General features: G+C 47.6%; 1 pseudogene; it reads right to left on the reverse strand.

Moving 5' to 3' along the window:
* Nucleotides 1-2,712: 2,712 nt before the first annotated feature.
* LOC118531918 (AN1-type zinc finger protein 6 pseudogene) lies at nucleotides 2,713-4,875 on the reverse strand (annotated as a pseudogene).
* Nucleotides 4,876-6,000: the final 1,125 nt, after the last annotated feature.

A 6,000-nucleotide genomic window follows, 5' to 3' on the forward strand; every position in this document is an offset into this window, starting at 1 on the left:
AAATGGGAATAATGACATGATCCACCTACTCTTTGTGGTGGTCAATCTAAGAGGTTGTAAATGCAACATGAAGAAATGGCAGCTCAGGGAAAATGCCTTCTCCAGACAATATCACCTTCAAAGGTCATTCCATTTGGAATTGTGCAACCACCTTCTAGCATGGAGAAAAATTCTCCAGAATGACCAATAAGGCCATTCATTGGTGCAAGAAATAGGAAAGGCCTCTGCATGTAAGTCTGAAGCCTGAAGTGTTCTCAGCTTCTGCTGCATTTCCCTTTAGACCAAGTCAGACCTCAATTTGTTGTTTATCCATCCATGGCTCAATTTTACGACCATGATGCTTCTCCCCTTCAGACTTGGGTTTGAATCCTGGCTCTCTTACCACTGAGGTGAGAGACTATAAGAGCTGTGTCCACTTGAATGTTGCCTCAGTTTCCTCTTCTGTAAAATGGGGGTGCTAATCCCTGTTTCATGGTGTTATCATGAAGATGAAATGAAAGAGTGGTTCTAGGTACTGGATCTAGAATGTCCCAGGAGATTCATTCTAAGATAATAATAAAGTATTTATGTACAGGAAAGTTCATAGAGAGTGGTTTATTACAGGGAATAATAGAAAACAATCTAGGTGTTTAGGACTAAGGGAGTCAGTAAATCCATTGAGACCCAGGAGACCCATTACAGGACAGCAGGATATGGTCCCTACAAAAGATGATGTAGGTATACTTTCAGTGACATGGAAGGGTGGTCACAATAGAGTGTAAATTGTTAAAATACAGATTATGGCACTTTTCTTTAGAATAGTCTTTGGCAATGGGGCCATATTAGTTGTATCAGTCAGCATCTTCCCACCCACAACTGTTTCAGGGAGCTTCCCTTTGCCCATGTCCTCATGGCCAGGCTTGGGCCAGGGACCCTGTCCTAGCCATGTTCATCAGACCAGGAGTGGTTAGTTGAGCAAAGCTGAGCAACCAGATTATTTCTTTTGAGAAGAATCTTGGAAAGCAGACAGAGTGCTAGGCACAAGCATTTTGGAGGTGACCCCCCCCCCCCGGGGGTGTGGAGCAGGGAGGATGGTGGGTCAGGAGCCAATAAGGGAAGCTATTCTGTAGGAGGCCAACTGGACTAGGAGGAGGTAGGGTGGAAAGATCTGCAGCCTCAGGGAACGAGAGTGAAGGAGATGATGGAGAGTCTGAGAGTCACCACAGACGCCTTGTCACCATCATGGAGCTCAGCTGCACCCTGCCCCCTTGCCATTGAGAGGTGTCTCTCTGGGGATGGTCAGTTTGCCATCATCATGAGTGGTCCTGGGCCTCCGGGCAGAGAAAGAAAGTAGAGCCCACAGTAAGTATTGAAAGAAGCCTGAGGATAAGAAATAGAACCTTCCACATGCCATACAGTAAATGGGGGTCAGTGCCTGTCTCTATGCTCCCACCTTCACCAGGTCAGGGCACACAGACTGGCTTCCAGCTACCAGCGTTGTGGTCTCTCTGCCTTCAGCTCACTTAGTCCATGGAAGTCTGCTGGTGTACAGGACAAAAATGCTGGAGAATTAACATTTCCCACCCCTAGCAACAGACCTCAACCAATGACTCATGGGGGTGGGTGTAGAAATACCCCAGCTCCCTTGCTCCTTGGGGGTGGGGTAACTCAGGATTGCATGTCTACTCTGGGTCCTAAACTTCCAAGAAGGATAGAGTCTCAGTTGCCCTCAGTGGTGACCTGCTTGCCAGCACACCCTTTGTGGGCTCCCTTCTCTTTCTGGCCTCACTTCCCCACTCCTCCACTCCTGTATCTTGGGATGAGATAATCTACTCACACCCACATCCTTGTCTTGGGTCTGCTTCTGGGAGGACCCAAACAGGAGCATATCACCAAGTTTGGTTTTCTCTGCCCCTTCTTGCATCCTGTAGACTTGTCATTTTGCAGCTGACATGGGGTGTGGGGGGGTGTTATGGACGGAATGTTTGCATCCTCCCACCCCTCTGAATTCACATATTGAAACATATTCCTCCAAGGGGATGGCATCAGAAGGTGGGGCTTTTGGAAGGTGCTGAACTCATGAGGGTGGAGCCCTCGCGAATAGGATTAGTGCCTTCATAAAAGAAACCCCAGAGAGTTCCCTTACCTTCCCATCACGGGGGGCCCAATGAAAAGATGGTGGTCAACCAACAAGCAACAGGGTCCTCACCATACACCAAATCTGCCGGCACCTGGATTTTGCACTTCCAGCTTTCAGAACCGTGAGGAATATATTTCTGTTTTGTTTTGTTTTGTTTTGTTTTGTTTTGTTTTATGGTTTTCCTTTTTATGTAATCAAAGACTGGTGGATAAACATAAATACAGCACAGTTACTTCAGATCATTCTTCATATTGTATACACACAGACCGATGAACGTAATCTGAAAGAAACCTGCAGTCGGCAATGAAACGCATACAACTTTTCCTTCCCTCGCTCAAAAAAATTTAAAAACACACAAATTTAGAATCTCATCAGCACACACTCTCTTGTGACAAATGATTCAGACATAAATAGTGGGTGCAAAGAAACTATATACTAACATATGTAGAACCTTTGTTAATGAAAACCCAGAAGCAGCTGTAAGGATGAAGATACATTCAGTGACTGGTAACTAGTTGTGCCCTGAGGGGCGCCATCGACAGAGATCGTGCTGCAGAGAAAAGCTATGTTACACACACAATGAGAAAATAAACTGCAAGATCAATGCATTCATGTTTAATACTGGAAAAATCACGACCCTCCAAAATTTCTCCACATTTGTTATAAAAGCCCTCTGCACTCAACTAAAATTAAAATGATCTTAAAAGGATAATACTTGTAAAGTTACTTAAGTCTTTTCAGCCACAGAAACTGCAATGGAAATAAATGTTCAGAGTCATTTTCAAAACAAAAACAAAAATCTATTCTTCTGATGACATGCATGATTAAAACGTCTATGCAAGATACATTGCTCTACATTCCCAATGACTAGGAAAAAAAACCTCAAGTCGATTTTTAGTTTGCAGATGGTCAAAGGATTTTGTATTCCAGCAGGAGTTCAAATCTTCTGGATCTTTTCACCAACAACTACTGGATGTTCTTTTCTGATTTTCTCAGCAGCATCAGCTTTGTAACTGTAAGAGCAATTGTGAACATCGGAGTAACGGTGTACCTCACAGTAAACATTTCCACACCGGCATTCAAACCCAGTAAGTCCCACTTTCTTCCTGCACATGAAACAGCGATTCTTTTTTTGTTTTGGTCTTTCAAGAGATTTGCTTTGCTCTTCAGATGGCTGTCGTGCTGTGTCTGACACGGAAGCTTGCAGGTCTTCTGTTTCAGGTCCTGCTTTGTCCACAGATGTACTGTCCACTTGGGAAGATGCTACAGATTCTGATAAAGTGACTGATTTGATACAGGGCTTGGTTGCACAGATGAAGAGGTGGGGTCTAACGGTGACCAAGCGTCCAGGACGCCGCCGTCTGTGCATTGGACGGGTAAACATTCAGACAGACTACTGACAGGAGCTGCAGGGGGGCTTATTCTGCCATTACTACTATTCTGTCTCTGAAGATGTTCTCTATAGCACATTGCACACATGCCATTTGTACGAGGGTTTCTGTAAAATCCGCAGCCAGTGGAACAAAGCACAGGCACTTGGCTGTGATTAGTTTCTTGAGCCATGTTCCTCTGTTGCATACCCGGTGGCGGCCCTCCCCGCCTGCCACATGCTGCCCGCCGCCACCGATCACCGCCAAAGAGTGGGGACAGGTGAGGCCGCCGAACCCCTGCTCCCTCCATCCCGCCGCCGTGGCCGCCGCCCAATGTATTTCTGTTGTTTAAAATCCACTCAGTCTCTGTGACCCTGCAGCCCAAACAGACTAGGGTGGGTTTGTCACCTTTAGCTGTCTGAGGTCATTGACAGTCACCATCTTCTGCTCTGACTCCCGGGTCTTAGGGGCACTTCTTGTGGTTTAGAGACTCAAAGATCAGGTTCTTTCGCAACAAAGAGCTTCTCACCTTCGTCGCACCACAGCCGTGTGGTTGAGTCTGTCACCCCAGAGGGAAGCCGCTTGTCTGGCTGGAGTGGCTCCCACAGCGGCGCGGGGAGAGGTTGCCCTTGGAGTCCTCTGCTCAGATAAAAAGGGATTTCAGCTAGGTGCTGCCAAGAGTTATGCACGGGGGCAGGGGGCAGCTTAAATGTATTAGCGAAGTTGTCTGCTGAGTAATGGAATTGCTGAAATAATTTGCCGCATTAAACAAACACGGGAATGCAAAACACAAAACCAACCAAACCAGACAAAACCTCCCTTCAACCTGCCGTGCACCCAACAACTGCTTGTTTGCCTTCTCTACGGTACGGCTACGGAACGGCCGTGGCCTGGGAAAATTCTGTTTGTGGAGACAGGACATCCTGCAGGGGTTATTCCTCGGGGTGAAGGGTTAAGTTGTCCCCTGCACGTCGGCACATTCACACTCCAGATGTCAAGATGCAATTTTGTTTGTCTTTGCTGGGGAGACTCAAGGCTATCTAGTGATGTCAGATGTTTTCTGCTTGCATTTCTCAATTAACATTTTCTAAAATAAAATTTCTTTTTTTTTTTAAGATTTTATTTATTTATTTATTTAAGAGAGAGAGAGAGAGAGAGACAGAGAGTACAAGCAGGGGGAGAGGCAGGGGGAGAGGGAGAGGGAGAAGCAGACTCCCCACTGAGCTGGGAGCTCGATGTGGGGCTCGATCCCAGGACCTGGAGATTGTGACCTGAGCCGAAGGCAGATGCTTAACCCTCTGAGCTACCCAGGGGCCCCTCTAAAATAAAATTTCTAAAGAAAGCAAAATTGAGAACACTGGAGATGTGGCAGAAATCACACGGGACCCTGCTCACTGACTCTACATTTTCTAGGCCACTCAACCTTCCCGCTTCCCTCACTATGGTTCACCCGGTGGTGTCCTGCCCACTTCTTGGCGGGCTCTGTCTGACTTTCCACCAGCATGGGGTCATTCCTGTCCCCGCTGGCTCTTCCCAGGGCCGTGAGAAGCTGTGCCACTCACAGCTCCAGGTGGTTGCCAATGGGGGACTCACCCCAAGAGCAGCTCTCCCCCAAGGCCTGAGGGAGCTGGTCAGCACATGCCCTGCAACCTGGCCTTTGGCTGGGGTAACGCTGAGGCATGTGATTTGCAGTCTCTAGAGTTTCTCTAAGGCATTAAGCTCATTGCCCACCTAATGCCGCACTGGCTTGCTGGTGCCTATTCACTGGCTACCTTCTTCACAGTTCTTGACTGAGATTTGGGGGAACCCAAACCAAGGCACACTGCCCCGAATTAGTTTTCTAAAGCAAGTCTGACCGTGTTATGCCCAGGATCAAACACCTCGAGGATTTTCCCACCACTGCCAGAAAAAGAAAAAAGCCCTTTGTTTGGTGCTAAGACCTTTCTTCATCTGTCCTCAAGCTTCCTTACCAACCTCACCTTGTGCCCGCCACCCTCGAACCCCTGCAGGTGCCTCTAGAGCTGCACCTGCTCCAGCCTGCCCCTGTATTCTTGCACAACCTCTTTGTCAAAATGAATGCTGTTGGCCTCGTGGCCCCAGATCAGATGGCATCTCCTTGAGCAGCCTCCCTTGATTTTCCCAAAGTTCCTGTTGGCTCCTCTCTGCTTCCACAACTTTCAGTGTGACCCTCTATACAGCTCATGCGCGTATGATGCTGTGTTCCTGGGCTCGAGGTGAGTCCCCTCCACCAATGATGAGTGTCCTGTCCCCTGGGACACAGTCTTATTCGTCTTATAGCTCCAGAGATGACCAAAAGGGCTGGCTCTCAAAAGTGTTTTATTTTTACCAAAGAATAAGCAATGCGTGGATTTGTGTCTTATTCTCCCTGGAGTTCTGGGGGCGGGGGGGCTTTGTACAATGTAACTCAAACCCTGCCATCATATGCTTGGACATGGCTTGTCAGCTCACTGACACGTCACCAGCACCTATGACTGATGCTGTGACCTGGCC

Source organism: Halichoerus grypus, chromosome 10, assembly GCF_964656455.1.
Source record: "Halichoerus grypus chromosome 10, mHalGry1.hap1.1, whole genome shotgun sequence".
NCBI lineage: Eukaryota > Metazoa > Chordata > Mammalia > Carnivora > Phocidae > Halichoerus > Halichoerus grypus.